Source organism: Leuciscus leuciscus (assembly GCF_965113295.1).
Source record: "Leuciscus leuciscus genome assembly, chromosome: 11".
NCBI classification, from domain to species: Eukaryota; Metazoa; Chordata; class Actinopteri; order Cypriniformes; family Leuciscidae; genus Leuciscus; species Leuciscus leuciscus.
Window position 1 is genome coordinate 17,850,540 of NC_138735.1, and position 18,978 is coordinate 17,869,517.

The following is an 18,978-nucleotide window of genomic DNA, read 5'->3' on the forward strand; positions in this document are numbered from 1 at the left end:
TTTAAAATAAACTCAAAACTTGATCAGACTCAGACTAGGGAACAGGACTCGGGAACAGAACAACCAACATACAACATCAAGAACTCACCAAGACTGAACAATACACAGGGTTTAAATACACGGGCAAACAAGCTTAAGATAACAAGGGGGTGTGGCTAATCAGAAACACCTGGGAAGATTAATAAACAAGAAAAACTACAAAGGACTACAAAACATGGCACAGGACAAGAAATGACAAAAAGTACACACAAGACAAGGGGGACACAAGACAGGAATTATGACAGAGCCCCCCACTTAAGCAGATTCCAGACGCTCCTCAGGAAACAGGCCAGGAGGGTGGTGGAGTGGAGGCGGTCTTGGGGAGGGATGGAGGGCCAGGCCCGTGCAGGGGAATGGGAACAGGACCTGGCAATGGCAGACCTGGGCCTAGGTGCGTGGACGGCGCTGGCTGTGCAGCCGGCCAGGGCGGAGCAGGCGGCCCTTCGGACGGCCATGGCGGAGACGACCCCTCGGTCAGCCATGGCGGAGACGACAGTTCAAGGGGCCATAGAGGCGCGGCCTCCATGGCCCCATCAAGGGACCCATTGCCCCCCTGGAGCAGGGCTGGAACAGACACCGGCTTAGATGTGTGCGCAGCCCACACACACCACATGGCTGTGGCCATGGTGGCCAGTGTTGCAGTCACTGAGGGCTCAGGCTTAGCGGCAGCCATATCTGCTGAGGGCTCAGGCGGCGTGGCGACGGCCATTTTTGCTGAGGGCTCAGTTTCAGGTGTGGTGGCGGCCATCTCTGCTGAGGGCTCAGGTTCAGGCGTGGCGGCGGCCATCTCTGCTGAGGGCTCAGGTACCGCAGACCTGGCGTGAACAGTCTCTGGCTGGGCAGACATGAACAGCCTCTGGCTGGGCAGGCCTGATGTGAAGCTCAGGCTCGGCAGGACTGACGTGAAGCTCAGGCTCGGCAGGACTGACGTGAAGAAACTCAGGCTGAGGGGATATTGTGGGCTTGTGGAGCTCCTCCTTCGTAAAGCCCACAGTAAAGGACAAACCACTCAGCAAAAGGGCCATGTCAATATATTGAATTAGCGTCCATTGAGGGGTGTTGTCAGGCATGAGGTAGTCAAGATTGTCCTTAAGCCCATAGTGAAACATGTCTTTCAAAACCTCATCATTGAAAACCACCCCATGACAAAGCCCACAAAACTCCTCTACATAATCTTCGATCGGACGGTCACCCTGGCTGAGGCGAAAAAGACAAATTGCTGGATCCATATCGTGGTGAGTTCTTCTGTAACGATGCAGTTGAAACATAGGAGGAAGCAGGATCCACGTGCATTAGTCTTTTAAAATAAACTCAAAACTTGACAAATACAGACTCAGACTAGGGAATACAACATCAAGAACTCACCAAGACTGAACAAGACACAGGGTTTAAATACACGGGCAAACAAGTTTAGGATAACAAGTGGGCGTGGCTAATCAGAAACACCTGGGAAGACTAATAAACAAGAAAAACTACAAAGGACTACAAAACATGGCACAGGACAGGACATGACAAAAAGTCCACACGAGACAAGGGGAACACAAGACAGGAATTATGACAATAAGATTTTCAATAACTACAAAAGCACATTTGTTCCCAAACGAACCAAGTTCCTACTGAGTGACAGATTATTTTATGCTAAATTTTCAACATCATCTTTTTTATTGTCATATGTTTTGTCATCCTTCAAATTTCATGTTTTTAACTAAATTACTTGGACAATTTAAACACTTAGATATGTGCCAAGTCTGGTAAAAGGGTTGCAAAAAAAGTGTCAAATCTATATAAAACACAATATACTTGTGTAATACCCTATTTGTGGAAAGTTCCATACAGAATATACAAATCTGAGTTGTTATTATCTTAAATTGCTTAGTGCACGAGCGGATGACCTGTAATTCCTATAATGGCAAGCTTTGGTCTATTTGGGTTTGAGGTGAAAAGGTTGTGACTGTGGGCTGTGGAATTTGAACCTCCGCTGAAAGGCCTCAGTGTATCATGGAGGGCAGGGAAGTTCCCCTGAAACATGAGATCTCCACATCTCCCTGCTCTCCCCGTGAGGAAAAAAAAAAAGCATCTGATGTGAGTGAAAATTCACTTAATGTAATATATTGGTTCTGTCTTCTACAGTGTTCCTTTATGGAACCCGTTGAGCATTTGTTTTATGGACCTCACGTTGAGCTAAAATAATGTGATTTAATCACTGTTAATATCCCTGGAAATTCGAGCCTCAGCTTTATTTCAGTGTGAACTGATTTTTAATACTTGTATAGCCACTTAAAAAGCTAATTTTCATTGTGTGCCCCTAAATTGGTTTTAAAGCTGAAGGTGAACTTGACTTGATATCGCTCCGATTACTAACTTCCCCAGTCATACTCTTGGAATAAGAAGGTTCTAATGCTATCCATCTTGTCTGAAACTGGCTGAACAGTGACAAATACAGTCTGCAACTGGCTAAACTTAAAAAAAAGAAAAGTGCTGACATACAGATCCCCAATTTCATTACATCTTTTCGTCCATTTTTATTCTCTGAGCATCAGTCCACAAAACCCACTCTAGAAACCTCCTTCATACAGGGGTCAATAGTTCCAACACAGCCGGTCCTAGCGAGAGAAAAGCGAGGGACTTTTCACTGCGTCCCAGCGAGCTGCGTGCAGGTACGCAGAGGTGAATAATGCCTGATGGACTTACGGGGCAGCTTGACATCCTCCTTCATGGTACCCTGAGTGGCCCCTGGGGGACCCCTGTCAGTTATGATGGAATCACTGCTGAGGTAGTTGTTTAGCTCAATGCTTCCCTTTTATTTTAATGCTCCCAGTGGGGGCCAAACTTGGCAAACGGTTGTTTGGTGATGGATGGAGGTTGTGTTGCACAAGGCTGGTTGACAAGGTCCTGTTGGAAAAGTGGTGACCGGTTTGGGCAATGAGGCTTTATGCTGCATGTCCGGACAAATACACTGTAAAAAAAAAAAAAAAAATATATATATATATATATATATATATATATATATATATATATATATATATTTAAAGTATTGGAGTACATTTTGCAAGAAAATACAACACAATGTCATGGCAATTCTTAACTATTTTACGTTTTGGTGAACTGGTGGCTAATTTGTGTGAATTAGGATTATCTCATTTGTACATTTTTGTACAATCTGTTTACAAGATTGTTTACAATGGTTGCTATGTTTAGGGGTAGACCTTCATGCTAACTTTTTTCTGTATTAATCGTATACGTTTTTGTACGATTCACATTGTATGAATGAATACGGAATTGCCACTTTGTAACATACACCCTTATAATATAGAATATAAGGTTATAGAAGCTTAAAGGGTTCTGTCAGGTGCTTCATATATAGAACCTTGCATCATGGGATCATTTTGGATTTAGTTCTCCAAATCTTTACTTATTTTGATAACATTTTATCAAACAGCTCATTTCCCATGAGATCAGGTTGGAAAATACTTTGTTTTTACTTCAAAATGTCACGTTTAATTCAATGTGTTACTTGCTTTTTCTTTGTAATTGTTTGTGAAATTTTGCAATTTCTGAGTGAAAACTGTTTCTACTACAAACTTGTTTCAATGTAGTCGATAATCTCGCCGCCCTGCTAAAACATGTTCCTAAACCCACATAAGAGCCAGGTGAAGGGGTCTTAACTTTAGCAGACAGTTGCCTGGCAACTTTATCATTAGACTGTCTTCAAAGCTTTCATCAGGAGTCTGGAATTATGTATTGTTAAACACAGTTGTCAAGCGATACAGGATGCTTTTTGATTTGTGAGTCCAGAAGCCTCTATATCCTTTTTATGGACGCAATAATAGCAGATGATCGCACTTCGCTTCAGGCTGGCAAATATTTGATTGCTTTTTGGCAATGTTTTCTGGCTAATGAACACAGCAAATAAGATTGTCTCAGGATTAAGGTTTTGGTCCACATCTAAACTTGATAACGGCTTTATCTCCTTGTGTTCCAAGAACACTGTGCATTATCCAAACGTAAATGTTATTGCCACTCATTTATTTTGAACTTCTCACAGACACAGTATGTCATCCATGGAATTTAATACTCTGCTTTCATGTAGGCAATTGCATATAATATGTGCACAGTCGTTCGTTCTTTGTTTCCCTCCTTTCCTGGCTGCATAGCATCTCTCTATTACAAGTAGGGCATTATATCCAAGTCATTATACTTTCCGATACTAAAAAACAGGCTTTTTCCCCAAAAAAGCATATTGCACCCTAGTGAGTACAATTAAATCTTTTAATCTGAATAGCTGTAAATAACTCTTGATTTCCTTTTTCACTGTGCTGAAATTTATTGGAATATTTTAATGTGGTATATTAACAAAACATCCATTGTAGACTAATGCAAGTGAAAAATTATGCATTCATAGTGTGAAATAAAGTCTAAATCACAGCTAAAACGAGAACGAGAGGAACGGAATTGCTGGAATCATTTTTTTTTTTTTTTTTTTTTTTTTTTTTTTTTTTACTGATTGACAGCCAATCAGTATCCACCTTACTGCAATTGATATTCCAAATAGCCTATCCGACATTTTATTTTATTTTATTTATTTATTTATTTATTTATTTATTTGATTACCGAGAACAATGTAAGTTGCGAAAGGCAGCATCCGAAATCGCATTCTTCTACTATAGGCGACAAATAGTATGTGACAAAACAAGTAGGCCTATGTCCGAATTCACAGTACCCCTACTCATAAAAGAGTTGCAAAAAGTACCAGGATGACCTACTTCCGGCGAGATTCTGAAGTGTGCATATGATGGACACTTTACTGTCCCATGAGGCCTGGCCACGGGAGAATAGCAGTGAAGAAGCAACTGACGCTGATAGGTCACGTGAAGATGAGAGCATGTCCAATGTAGTAGGCTACGTCCAGTTTACATTCATACTAACATACTTTTTCAGCGGTCGTGAAATAATTACTTAGCCTACTCAAAATAAGGCTACCTACTCAAGAGTAGGTAGGTAGGTAGCCTATGTGATTTCGGATGTGATTTTATAGTCTTTTCTTCCTTATGGTGACGAGTATCCCGAGTGAAATAGGTTCTTTAACAAGTAAAAAAAATGGATGTAGGCTATGCTTATTCTTTTGTATGTTCCCGTTCTCTAAAACAATAATAAAAAAATAAAAAAACCAGGTAAAAAAAAAATTCGTTTGCTATTGGTCGCAACAAGAAAGAGGGAAGGTAGGCTATAGCCTATTGATTAAAGTTTATGGGGGCACATAAGTTAGGGTTTAAAAAATGAAACGCATGGATAAATAATGTATTACAAATATAACAATATTCCATTAAAAAAAACAGAATTGTCAATTTTTATGTCATGTGACTTTAAGATAATTTGCATGTAGGCTGGCTTTTTATTTATTATGTGAGGAATCTCGTTATAGGAGTATGATAGATAGGCTACTGTACAGTCAACGGTCATTATAACGGAAAGAAATGTACACTCATTTATGAAATTACACTATTTTATGGGCACTAATGTAAAGTGTGACCTCTGGTGGTATCAGAATAAGAACTTTGCAAAGCAGTCCTAAACTTTTCAGGGTGATCAAAAAATGTAAATAAAATAAATAGTTATTAGGGCTATTCCACTCCACTTTCTGTAAATTCAAATGATGTTCTTCTGCAAGAGAACTGTTGCGCAAAATAGAACACCCCCATTATCATCAATGAAGCTGTCCACGCGCTCTCTTGCAGCGCAGACAGGCTCGTTGGTTCAGTGGGACGCTCTGGTCTTGTTCGCGTCGCGTCGCGTCGCTCGCAGTGTAGACACGTCTCATTCTGTCGCTCTCTGACCGGAGCGCTTCACACAAACTGCCCAGTGAGTTTAGACTCGCGGCTCTGCTACACGTCTTTCCCCGCTCCGCTCTCTGTCGTCTGAGAAAGTAGTGGAAGTCATTTGTTATTATTGCGTTCGTTTGAGGATCAGTTCATATAGAAAGCTGCGCTCATACGGACTATTCCCCCGTTGCGGACTGTAGAGATATTGGGATTACACGTCACATTTCACACAACTCACTGACTCTTTGCTTCTTCTCACCTACATGATAAGGAGGAATATTGTGACACTTCTTTTGGTAAGTAACCCATATGCTTTTCTCCATACGCGACTCAGGTGTTCAGATAACCAACGCAGAGATATGTAAAGCTTATATATTTGCAGTAGCCTATACTGTATCTGTCGTTCTCTTGTAATGCTTATACAAGAACAAGTGTTTCTTAAGAATGAATTCAGATCAATAGCTATAATATTTCACATGCAAAAAAAAAATATGTAGCCTATATTTATTTTTCTCTCACATACACATTAATAAGGAAAACATTGTCGAAATCATAACGTATCGGCTATGCTTTCATGTGCGTTTATTGTGGAACTTTTGCTGGTGAAATCATATTTACCGCGTGGTGGTGCTGCCTCAGAGTAGTTTAGTCTGACAGAGATCAAGCTGTTGACGGCAATAAAACATCTCACGTCTTAATTCAGTATCCTGCATAAACTGCATGAATATGATTGTTAGCAGAGACAGTATAGGCTATATAGAAAATGACCTTGTCTACACCTTGTTATTGGCAGTTTCTTCAGTGTCTGTGATTTATTTATTTTATTTTTTACTTAATTGTGCCTTAATTATTTTTTACTTAATTTTAGGGCGTAAACTTAATTATTTTTATTATTTTTATTTTTGTCAATATTATTTTCCTCAACTGAGAGGGTCTAACTTATCTGCAATAAATATACTTCACTTAACACATTATTATAACTATTTAATTAAATCAACTTTTTATATGAATTTAAAGAAGCATATTTTCAATACATAAACGACCAGCATAGAAATAATCTAAAACAAGCTGTCGATGGTAACTCAGGCTACCAAATGTGATCTCATGTTATGTGTATTATAGGAAAGATGTTTGCAATTTTGCAACATTGCATCTTTTTTGTAATTCAGTATGCAGTAATCATGTATAAGTATAATTAACTGATGATTTATATTCTTAATACTTTAAGAGAAGAAGCCGATTTTACTGGTGGATTTTGTTGTTATTGAGACTGTGGTGATGATTTAAGACAAATGAAGACATTTTCAGAATGATAAAGACCCTTGTGGCTTTTTTTATTTTTTATTAATGACTGGCAAAGATTAATGACTGCTACGTTTGATTGTCTCCTGATATTTAAAGGACAATCAATCATGAAACGTCTGTGTTCCAGTTTACCTGATGTCCCACTCTATTTTAACAGCCACATTGAACCATGACTGTTCAAGTTCATTCATTTGATTTTACCAATAGTTATATATACTACATAAACCTCTCTATATTTGATTTTCCAGCTTTGTAGTGTGTCTATTATCGCTATTATCATCAAACATCTCATTTCATCCAATAGAGAATGTGTCAGGTCATTAGGCATAATAGTATCAACTTTGGACATTCCCTCAAATGGTCAATTATTGTCAGATGTGATCTTTTTTAATCAATCTTTGAATGTAACAGAGTAAAATTTATCATAAAAATGGAAATGATCGTTTGAAGTACTTTGCGCGCAAATGTGTTTGCTTAATGACTCTGAACACGTTCAGCGTTCCTGAAATTAGTGGTTCACGTGGCTTTCCTGTTCCATTGATCTCTCCAGACTGTATCATTATGTATTTTACCCATGCTGAATATATGATGCATCCAAGCGTTGGAAGATGTCCAAGTTCCCTTCAGTGTTTCTTTACTTGCTTAAAGGTTGTTGTACTTCATAGGATACTTTTTTTTAAGACTAATCTCTATATAGTGCATGTGTATAGTGTTTCACCACCAGCAGGCTTCTGGAAAAACGTGACCCTGGTCCAGATGGTTAAATTACTTCTAGATCATAGCAGTGCAAGTCCTTTGAGTTCATTCACCTGCAAAGGCACGGGCGTTAAGGTCCCGTAGGACAAAGAGGCTCGGGAATGTAAAGCAAAAAAAAAGTGCTGAATTCTGAAAGAGTATGATAAGGTACCTTTGGGCAATGAGAGCAGTTCGAATTTCAGTGCAGATTCAACACGGAATTTCTGGACGTGTAAAAACAGTCCAAAAAAAAAAGAAAAAAAAAAGCCTCCCTGTCATTGATTTGACCTAAACTCTAAACTCTTTTGCACTGTTATTGTCCTAAAGCGATAATTTAGTCAACGTGAGATCATTGAGTTTATGGTTAACATCGATACAGATTTGCAAATGTCAGCCATTATGCCATACACTGTTACATTGAAAGTACCTTTATTATAGAACGCCCTGTGGACGCTTTAGTAATATGAAGACTGACTTTATTCCTATTTGTAACCCAAGTTATTAGTCTGCCAGTGGCCTGCATGTGTTACCAAGGCATCCGCAGCTATTGTAAAGTTGTTAGTATGCCGTCACTAGCACCTCCACTTCTTGACAACCCTGAGAGACTGTTGTTCCACTCACCTCCCCTGTTTTTATTAACATAATCAGCAGCAAACACAATACCAAAAGGGATCTTAAAGGGATAGTTTATCCAAAACCTCTGTATGACTTTCTTTCATTTGGAATAATGGAATTATGTTTTTGAAAGAAATATTTTATGCTCACCAAGGCTGCATACATTTGATCAAATATACAGTGTCACATGATCCTTAAGAAATCATTCTAATATTAAATAGCAAAAACTGTTTTCAACTTTGATAATAAGAAGAACCATTATAATATTTGAGCATATTAGAATGACGTCTGAAGGATCATGTGAAAGTCAAGTGAATACTGGAGTAATGGCGGCTGAGAAATCAACTTTGCCATCACAGTTGTAAATTAGAAAATATATAGAAAGCAGTTAAATTGTAATAATATTTCACCATATTACTTTTACTCTATTTTTGAACAAGTAAATGCATCCTTGGTGAGCATAAGAGACTTTTTTACAAAAGCATTAAAAATCTTAATTATTCCAAACTTCTGACCAATATAGTGTGTGTGTGTGTGTGTGTGTGTGTGTGTGTGTGTGTGTGTGTGTATATGTATATATATATATTCACAAAGGAAGCTATTTTTTGCACAAACAATTAAAGTCAATGGGGTCCAAAACAACTTTGAACCCTATATATATATATATATAGGGTTCAAAGTTGTTTTGGACCCCATTGACTTGAATTGTTTGTGCAAAAATAGCTTCCTTTGTGTACCCATTTTTGGGTGAATAGTTTTTTTAAATAAGATAATTCCATTCATCATAGTCCCTCCCACACTTTTCATTTCACTTCCAGCCAGTGAATTTTTCCATTGTTTACAAGCGATTTTGTCCCTCGTCTATATTTAGCTCTCAGCTCGCCACATCTCCATTCAGGGCTGGTGCTCCGGTACTGATCACAGAACAGTCTTTGCTGTCTTGAGAGAAGAATTCAACTATGGCTGCCACTTTATTACCCTTGTAGAGTAAGTCAGGCTTGAGGAAACAGCTGGTCTGAAGAACAGACAGGTCAGGGCTAATGAGGCGCCAACTTATTCAGTCGGTAAGACGCTGAAGGGTTGCTGTGGATACGTGCAACTCAACCTTGATGGCAGATCAGACAACAATGGAGGAGAGAGTGTAACATGAGGCATAATTGTCTCCTGTAAAAGTTTATTGAGGTTGCCCCAGCTACTGAAGTAGATTAGATAACTATGTTGTATGAAAACATGAGCTCTTATGTCAGGACAGGGCGAGCTGAGGTTGGTCTGGTTTGGTTGCAATTCTTTGTAATTATCACTGATTGTATTTTGACTGTGATTCATATTCTTGCTCTTGATGTTGGTGATTATTCTAATTGCTGTTGTCTGGTTTCCACACACATTATTTTCTGTCTCCTTCAGGCTGTAGATGGAATTCATTATTCGTAATTCTTTCATTTTTTTTTTTTTTTAAATGGGCAATTGAGAATAAGATGTGATCAAGATATGGGCATTATTGTAAAATCACCATGAAATCAAAATGAACAATAATCTTTTAATGGAATATTGCTGTATTTATTGTGATGCATGCACTTAACCAAAATAACTTCCCCTCCCTCCTGCAATGACATCTCTTCTCAGGGCAAGGTTTTTCTCAAAAGTTATGAACAAACATTCTTGTTTGTTGATTCAAAGATATCTGGTCTTTAATAACGTTCTCAAAACGTTATTTATACTTCGTTCATTGGAAGTTTTGTTTCTGAAACGGGACATTCATCTAATGGTTTTTAAATGTTACTTGTTTCAGAATGTTCAGAGAAAGTTAAAAAGTAGCATTCCCGTGATGTTTGATGAATGATAAAATGGAATGTTCTCTTAATGTTAACATAACCAAGAAAAAGTTTTTTTTATAACATTTAGAAAATTGGACATTTAAATGTTCAGAAATAACTTATGAAACGTTGGTACACTGTAAAAGTTGCTGCCTTACATTTTTAAGTACAATCAACTTGGATGTTTAAGTCATTTCAACTTAAATTACATTAAACTGACAAAAAATTACTGTATAAAACTCATAACTCATATTCTCAAGTTGAAAATAGCTTAACTTATTTTGACGAGTTAAAGCAATGTAAAGACATAATTATGTTGTCATAACGTATTGATCACATACATTTTTTACAGTGTAAAACATTCCTAGAACATATTTTTGTCAGCGAGGAATAGGGAAGAAAAGGCTATCGCAACTTCAGTTTCATGCAGACTTATAAATAAGTCTATATACCTATAAGTTAGCAGCTTCGAAATTTGATTCAGAGTTGTTCATAATAGGGGCCTACAAGTCTAAAACTAGTAGAGATTTGTGCTGCATATTTATTGTTATTTTTTTTTTGTGAACGTATAAGAGAGACTCTTTTATCACACTAGAATAGTTGATTCGATCTGCAGCGCTGCCAGATTGGAGCAGGACTAGAGTAATATGCGCTGCTTTGAACTTCCTCTGTTCTGCAGGTGGATGCCAATGCTTTCAGGATGATTTTTGAGTTTTACAAAGAAAGAAAGCTGGTTTGAATGTGTTTTGAGTGAAAGAGAGAGCTCTCTGCTTTGATGGAAACAGATATGCCCACATATCAGTGCAGATTAGCGCCATCTCTCCACACTGGCTGATATGTTTACGTAGTCCTAAAACCACAAAACCTCATTACCCTTCTTTCACTGTCATTTTAAACCGCAGTCCTTATATTTAGCCCTGACTCACTGAATGTAAAACTTCACATTGACAAATCCCCTCGGTCTCTGTGTTTCCGTTCTGTGCTTGTATGAAAGACTTTTGTGCATTTAAATGAGGACAGCGCTTCAGCAGCTCTAATAGAGGTCCAGTTTATAATCCCGCCAGACCTCGGGTGTTATTTTTAGGAAAGACTTGGAGAGCATCCTGTTTATGTTTGAAACTCTGGACCTTATGTTCTTTGAGAATAAAGGATGAGAGCTAGACCAGGAGATTTTTTTTTTTCTTTCCTTCAGCTTACCGTAGCTTATTAATGTGATGCCATTCCAGCGGCGGTTGCTCTTCAGGCTGAATCATGAGTTGTCAGTCTTCTGAAAATGATTTCCCATGGTTTCTAGGCCCGGTTTAACAGACTCGTAATTTTTATGCGGGTGAGTGACGTTACAAAATGAGTGAAAGGGTTGTTTGAGTGATTCTGAGTTTATGGGGACACCAAACTGCCTTGAAGATTCCTGAAGACCCTTTAATCAAAGCGCTGACATGTAAACGAGGATGGTTGACATTTGTTGTAAAAATGAATGGATTTTTTTTTGTGGTCCATTTATGTGGAGCTTTTAGGACCTCGTTCTTGATGTCTAAATGTATATCTTTTGAATTATGGCATAATAAATGTAATGGAGCATAAATGATTATAGCCAGTGAACTTGACTGATGGTTGATCTTTTCTCATAAAAACACTAGTCTCAGTTTTTAAGAGCTAATGACAACAGAAATAAAATTAAATCATAGGTGTTAATTGCTGCATTTTAATGGTGTTAATAAACAGCGATTAACCGATATCCGGCAGGCTAATTAAATTACTCATAATTATTTAGATATATTTGCCTTTTGTTTTGTGGTCAGCCAAATCTACTGATTTATTTACATTTATTTTGAGTAGATAAATGTTATTCTACTGTTATCGATTGTATATATGCATGATGCATCATTTAATATGTTAAAATCATATAGTATAGCAGTATATCATATATTGGCATTATATTTGCCACTGGTCACACTTGCTTATACACATACAGTAAAAAGTAATAATAATATAGTTAATCATTAATAATAATAGTAAAAAGAATTATATTTAAATATATTTAATATAAAAACTATTGTATAAAATATATATAATATATATTACATTATATATATGTTATACATAATATATTATATTGTATAAAATATATATTATGTATAATATATATATATATATATATATATATATTTCATATATAATGTATAATGTATAATATATATATATTACATTATATATATTTTATACATAATATATTTACACTAAAATATATAAAAATATGTATAATGTATTATATATATATAAAAAAAACTTGTATTCGACCACTAATAAAAATGACATAAATGAAAACTTTTACCAACTTAAATCGTCCATTTTCAGGACTTTCTGCTGGGCTCTCCATATGGTCTGTTTTACAGAAAAGCCTCCGCCTCTTTTGTAATGCAGTGTAAGTGTGTCTGATGGATTCTAACAGCATTGTGACCATAGACTGTGTGGGGAGAGCGATGCAGATAGCAGGAGAGCACTTAATATGTATTTAGGGCTTTTTCCAGATAGAGCTGTAGGCTCCCGCCTCCCCTGCTGCTCTGAAAGCTTGTGTCAGGCTGCGAACAGCATCCATCTTTGTCTGGGGTCCTGGAAATGTGGCAGAGCAGATAGAGAGAGTGTAGATTGATTACTGAAGCCGGGGGTTTGCTTCAGGGTGAAGGAGGTCTGCGTCCAAAAAGAGGCTTTAATGAGTCGCCTTGGAAGGTGGTCTGCGTGGTTCTGCTCCACAGCTTTTGTTTTAACACTATGTGATTCTCTCACTTGCTGTTTCTGTGGACCGTAGAGTGAGACACGGGTGCTTATGGTTTTGTGTCAGTTCTGCTTTCTGCACAGATAGTTTGACAGTGTTATGTGAAAACTGTGAATGAATCGTTTGCATACAAGCTCAGACTTGCACATGTGATATCAAGTTTGTTACTCGGTGTCTTAGCCTATAATATTACCGTCTGCTTTTGAAATGTTCTTCTGTACTTGATTTTTATGCAGTTTTATGCATTTTACACATTTTCTTTCTTGATATTGATTCTAATACCTGTTCTGTTTTTTTTCATTCATTTAGAAAGAAAAATACACTTCTATCTACAAACTTGTTTATTATAAAAAAGAAGATTTTTTTAAAAATCAAATACATTAGATAAAAAATGAATAAAATGGTAACTATATGCTACTGTACAAACCAAAATAAATTTTTTTAGCAGTATTTCCTATTTATTTTTAAATCTTTTTAAATATTCATGATTTCTCTAAATCATTTAGTTGAAAAAAGTGAACATAAGTGCAGTCTAAACCCACAATTGCACATTATCTCAGAAATATAAAGCATTATTTATGTACTATTATATTATACTACACTCTAAACAAAAATGGTGCTAAATAGCACTAAAAGTGGTTCATTGGCTTGTAATCATAGGGGAACCACTTTAAGTGCCATATAGCACCTACCTTTGTCAAATGGTGCTATGTAGAACCATAAGAGGTGCCATATAGCACCTTAACCACCCCAAAGAACCGCTAAAGAACCGCTGAAGAACCAAACTGGGCTTAACGGGTTCTTTAAATGGTAGTGGTGCTATATAGCACCTTAACCACCGCAAAGAACCGCTGAAGAACCATTTTTTTTTTTGTGTGTATTATTAATATTTTTAATTGAATTATTTTAATTTTTTTACATTTCTATTTCTTTATTTAAATTCAAGTTAAGAAAAGGCAAGTAGGATGATGCAAGCCGGACTTAAACTTGTGTCCTCGAGGCTCAGCGTGTGGGAATACGTGCGCTAACCTTGGTTTTAAGTCAGGTCTATGTGCTTTTGAAGCGAGAGGATGACTCAAACTCTGCATTTTGCTTTCTTGACATCTGATATTTGTGATGTGTCTGCACTGTTCATCGGCGCTATCCAAATCTGAGGAAGCGTCAGGGGACTTGACATCATCCCTGACAGGTGAGAATCCGCAGGCTCAAAAGATGCAGTGAAGTCAGACGGGATGTGACAGAAGAAAGAGAAAAAACAACTGCTCTCCTCTGTTTCATATAAAACATCCAACAGAGAGCATTTGACAGCTATGAGGAGGATTTTAAATATGCCTTTAATCTGATAGTGTATTGCAAACGTAAAAGCTGTAGTTGTGTTTTGAAAGCCTGTAAATCTTTTGATTGTAAGTAAAAGGATGTACTGTAAATATGTGCAGATAATATTAACAAAGCCACAAGGTCACCGTAGAAGCGTGGGCAACTGGGCATGCAGAAAATCCCTGCCGTATCAATGAACAGCTTGATTTTATGGAAACCGAGCTCTTGCTAATCAATACAAAACCTCCTAAGTCCTGCTTAAAGCATCGAGCGGCTCCCTGAGAAGATGTCCCGCACGGCTCTCCAGCGACTGATGGGACCGTGCAACGCAATTTAAATGTGTCGACTGGCTCCTCTAAGATGTATGGTTGTTCATGCAGACTATATGAAGGGATCAATAGGAGATCTGCTCTTACTTGAGGCATGTGTCATTTATTTATATTTAAAGTCTTCGAATGGTTTTCCAGTGATCTCTTTCCAGATATATGTCTGATGGAGGCGCCTCAGAATGAGTTAAGAAGGGGAGTGGGAGACAGACAAACAGTTCTCAGCGTGAGGAGGGTTGGTGTGAATCCCCCTCTAGCAGACACTGACAGTTCCTCCCTGCTGAGAGGAGCCACTGAAACTACACCAATCAGAGAACAGCACGCGTCTACAAATGAGACAATATTTTTAGCAAGCATGTTTATTTGGTATCTATATATCCATCTACCCATCTATCTATCTGACTGTGTCTGTCTGTCATTCTATCTATCTATATCCTCTCCCAGATGAAGCTCTTTTCCATCTAACATCCCATTTAGAATTTCATTTTCCTTTCTTTACTTATGGCAGGTTTATATATATAAAATGACCCGTTAATACAGTATTGATCAATATTTTAGCTATATTTTAAAGTGTTTCTCCACCGGTTTTTCGCATCATTTATTTATACCTCTCTACACCTGTTTCGTTTAGCTCAATCAGGCTTAATGATGCACCAAAGTGATACTTTAATGCTAATTGGTTTGAAAGGTTACTGATGGTTATTTATGCGGAAGGAAGCACATTTAATTTCTTCTCCCTTTCGACTTTTTCCAATCCCATTTTTTTTCGAGAAACAAAATGCTGTAACTCCATTTCCATGTCCAGTATGATTGCTCAGTTTAAGGAATCAGAGGAGGCTGTGTTCAAATACATGATAAGCATAGTAGAAGCAACTACATCAATACCACTATCCATCTTTTATATTTCCTTCCTTCATCCTTCTTTGCTTCCTTCCTTTCTTCCATCCATTTTTTTCCTCCATTTTATCCAGCCTTCTTTTCTTTATTCACATTCTTTCTTTCTTCCCATCCATCCATCCATCCATCCAGAGTTGACCTCTTAATCGTAGTTTCTTGTTAAATGGACTTAAAAAGATCATGCTCTTGAGCACAATAAACAAGCTAACATTCCATAAATTCTATATCTTTCATTCTATTTAAATATATATATATACATTTTAATCAATATATTTTAGCGTATATTTTCAACAATCAGCACCGTTTTTGAAGAGTGCGCATATGCTTAAGGGAACTCTGTCTGGAGAATGACATCAAATAAAGCAAATTGACATGGAACAAAAACAGTGGGATAGACAGTAGGTGCCATGTTCGTTAGCAGCATCTCAGAGATCTCATATAGAGTAATTAGCATAAGTTATTACTCCTACACTTACCGTGATGCCATTAACATTAGTCCTCCTATATTGTTGAACCAAAGTGCTATGGGAAACAAAGCACTGTTTGACACAGTCTAAACATATGTCCATAGTTACAAAAAGTCCTCTTTCAACGGCCAGTGTTTGGTTGCGTCAAATGGATGAAACAGCTCCCAATACTTTTGATTGAACAAATTACTTGACGTAATCCGTCTGACATTGTAAACGTTTACCTGTGGGACGCCTTATAGTCAAGTGTGGTGACAGTTCAAATGTGCCATTTAATTTGCTTATTCACTTTAGATAAATGTCACTAGAGGAGGGCTAGAGCTGCAAATAACCCAAGACCTGTCGACCTCGAGTACCTGCCATGAAACAATCGGCATGCTGTTACTTCCTCTGTCCTTCTTTCATTCATGTCTTTGTTTCTTTTCCACCCTCTACGCTTTTCAAAAGAGACAAATTCTGCTTGGAAGAGAATTCTGAGTTAAGAATAAAAAGAACAGAAGTCACCTGTTGTGCTTCAAACGTCTATTAAGTCCTCTTGCCTGCATGAATATAATATCAACAGGCGTCTTTTCTGTGAATAGTGTTGAATAAGATTGAATGAATCGTGGCGAGCTCTGAACCCTGCAGTGCTCTAACACACGTTCCCTCCCGGTATACAACAAACATCTGTTTTGTGATGAATAAAGCAACATTTTATAAACGCACATTTCAGACTCCACACCCTTCCTTTCCAACCAGCACACACATACCGGCAACTCATGGTAGCTAAATGGTTTTAGATGTTAAGCTGACAGAGATGACAGTGCCTTTGAGCAATTATTCAGAGTTATAAAAAGACACTCTTGTTCCTTGAAACTCGCTCGTTTCTCATTGACCCTGCTGAGATAGGCGCTCTCGCACTCCCCCATTTCACCTGCTGACCTTTTGACAGGCCTCACAGCAGTTTTCATCCATTCATTCTCTTCTGACAGCACATAAACCGTGGGCTCAACCCTGACATCCCTGAAAGCTGCCCTTCAAACAGCATGACCCAGACTCAATTAATAGTCAGAAGTACGTTCTGTTCCAAAGCCTAGCAAACTGCCTTGCTTGTCGCTTATATAGTACGTACTGCTTATGCAAAGTGCATGACTGAGAGGCTGGAGTCTGGACTTGCAGCACACAGTATATTGGGTTAAATAAGACATAATACCATTTAAAAGTAGAATAGGAGAATAATACTTTTATTCAGCGAGAATGCATTAAATTGATCAAAAGTGACAGTAAAGACATTTAAATTGTTTCAAAAGATTTCAAATTGAAATAAATGCTGTTCTTTTATGTTCTTTTCATACCAGTCATCAAATAATCCTGAAAAAATGTGTCACGGTTTCCACACAAAAAATACTAAGCAGCACAGTTTTCAACATTTATTCAACAAGAAACAATAATAAGAAATGTTTCTTGAGCAGCAAATCAGCATTTAAAGGGATAAATCTGATGTGATGTGTACGCAGACTGGTGCATAGATATATACACTAGATGTCGCCTTAAAGACATTCGTTCCAATGAACTGCCGTAGACAAGGCGACATCTAGTGTGTATATGTCTATGCACCAGTCTGCGTACACGTCAGATCAGATCACTTCGACATGGCTGTGTATAAGTGGTAAAAACGATATAAATACTGTTCGTTTTCTCACACAAACCGCTCGTTTCGTGTCTTAGGCCATCAACGTGTACTTACGATGGGGAACTGTTTAATTTGGACGACGGGGAATTGTTTTAATTTGGACTCTGTGCATGCTCTTTGAGACAGTGACCATCGACCTGCATTATATGACTGACAGACAAGAACGGTTTGACCTAAAAATATCAAAATTGAAACTACTGTGGAAAAAAAGACACCTACATCTTGGATGCACTAACCTAACCTTGGTAAGCTAAAACATACCAAAAATTAATTTCAAAGTGAACTATCCCTTTAAGTTCGATTTCTGAAGGATCATGTGACACTGAAGACTGGGGTAATGATACTGAAAATTCAGCTTTGCCATCACAGGATTAAATTTAAATTTTCAAATATTTTAAAACAGAAAAGTTATTTAAAATTGTAACTATATTTCAAACTATATCAATGCAGCCTTGGTAGACTTAGGAGATTTTTTTTTTAAACATAAAAAAAAAGGTTTTACTGAGCCCAAACTTTTGAACGGTAGTGTATAAGGAGATTCCCCACTTCTATGTAAAGCGCTTTGAGTGCAGAGAAAAGCACTATATAAATATAACAAATTATTATAAAAAAATTATATGTAGGCTACATAAATTAAAAACTGACATCAAAACCATTGCAGAAACTAACAAAAAGTACTCTGAAATGTAAAGTGAATTTTAAAAATGCATTGCTTGCAGTCACAATGGAATAATTATTCATTCTTCTATTTTTAAACACCAGACACTTGTTAGCAGTGCCACCTAACCTGGTCCATACGGACCATTCAGCATCGGAAAATGTTAATTGAAGAGGGATAATGAGGATTATGCATATTAGGATTTCTCTCTCATGCTTATAAGGGATCAATGTTCTTTGGAAACAATTAGTGGAACATATAGGTTCAATTCACCATGACTTCTCACCACACACATTTTTATCTACCATGCAAGATGTGGGAAGGGAAAGAGAGATGGTGATCAATGGTCAGGAGAGGTGAGAGAAAGGACTTGAAGGCATGTTCAGCGGTAGTCCTGGATGATTTAGGAATCGGAGGTGTTTGGAATAATTTTGTGTTGGTCTGACTGGCCCACCTGGAGGCCACATGTGCTCTCAAGGAGCAGACTGGAAAAGCTACAGTCATCATTAAAGTGAAGGGTGAGGGGGCTCATTAAAACAGT

At 37.5% G+C, this 18,978-nt stretch overlaps 1 protein-coding gene across 1 annotated transcript in view; it reads left to right on the top strand.

Moving 5' to 3' along the window:
- Nucleotides 1-5,785: 5,785 nt before the first annotated feature.
- sema5a (sema domain, seven thrombospondin repeats (type 1 and type 1-like), transmembrane domain (TM) and short cytoplasmic domain, (semaphorin) 5A) overlaps nt 5,786-18,978 on the top strand; it is a 131,565-nt gene continuing 118,372 nt past the window's right edge. Inside the window, exon 1 of the mRNA XM_082183535.1 lies at nt 5,786-6,154. The gene's annotated coding sequence lies outside the window, so the exon portion shown is untranslated. The remainder of the gene's footprint in view (nt 6,155-18,978) is intronic.